This window comes from Mycetomoellerius zeteki, unplaced genomic scaffold (assembly GCF_001594055.1).
Source record: "Mycetomoellerius zeteki isolate Tzet28-1 unplaced genomic scaffold, Tzet1.0 scaffold566, whole genome shotgun sequence".
Taxonomy (NCBI): Eukaryota; Metazoa; Arthropoda; class Insecta; order Hymenoptera; family Formicidae; genus Mycetomoellerius; species Mycetomoellerius zeteki.
In genome coordinates, this window is record NW_017257573.1 from 16,601 (window position 1) to 17,981 (window position 1,381).

The window sequence follows — 1,381 nt, forward strand, 5'->3', positions numbered from 1 at the left end:
AAGTCTGGATCTACAATAGGTTTTTAAGTCTTAAGTCATAAGAAATGGGCGAATCACAGTCGATTATTCTCCTCGCATTCGACTGTAAGTCCGGATCTACAATAGATGTTTTAAGTCTTAAGTCGTAAGAAATTGACCAATTATGAGCAGTCGTGCTTCTGGATGTACTCATTACCCCGGATTTACAATAGGTATTTTAAATCTTAAGTCGTAAGAAATTGACCAATTATAGTCGAATTCGAGGGGAATAATCGACTATGATTCGTCCATTTTTTATGGCTTATAAACCATAAGAAATGGACGAATCATAATCGATTATTCCCCTCGAATTCGACTATAATTGGTCAATTTCTTACGACTTAAGACCTCATCATGGTGTCATCATGGAATCATATATATGATTATTAAATATCTTACATTATAATTGACTCGTTGCCCTTCTTTTATTTTATGAAATACATGTTTTATTAATGTACAATAAAATGTATTGGAGATTGTACGATTTAACCTGTTTTTAATATATTTTTACGGCAATTGTGTATGACAGCTGTATGCACTAATACATCCTAGAGATCCTCAAGTAAGAAATGCGTGAACTTCGAGCATTTGCAAGAATTTGGCGACCTCTATTGTGTCATACCATGGTATGTGTGTGATACTTGTATGTTTGTAAGTACAAATTATTAAATTTAGATAATAATAATTCAATATTATTATAGAATATTTTATTATTCCATAAATTGTAAAATTGATGTGGTAATTGAAAATATTGTAACGCGTAGGCATATTCCTAATCTATAATGTACATGACTTTATAACGCATAAGTAAGCAATTATAGATAATATCTAGAAAATAACAATGCCAGGCTGTTGCGTGCCAAATTGTAAAAATTCAGCAGCTAAGGAATTTCTTATGAAACATTTCCCAAGAAATCCAGACAGAAGGGCTCAATAGGTTGTAAATATTCCACGAGCGAATTGGATTCCATGTATGTTCCATTGTATTTGTCAGGTATGATATTTACATTTATTTAACAACTAACTTCCTAGGCCACTATTCGTAGTCAAATCTTATATTTATTCAGATTAGACTATCTGAAATTCAGATTAAACTATCTTCAGATTCTTTGCAGCCAATGAAACGAGCTATATAGTATCTGAAGATACTTATACTAATAGTTTATTAAAATATCATATTATATACTGCGATCGCACTCACGAGCGTGGTGCCACTTCGTCGCGCGTTCGCGAGTATTGCTCTACCTCTCTTTAGTCGATACCTTCGCGATAACATTAAAAAGGCTCAACGCCATAACGGCTTTCCCAAATTTTACATACTCTAAACTTCACGTCAATGATTGGACGCCAGGCACGAGAGAGC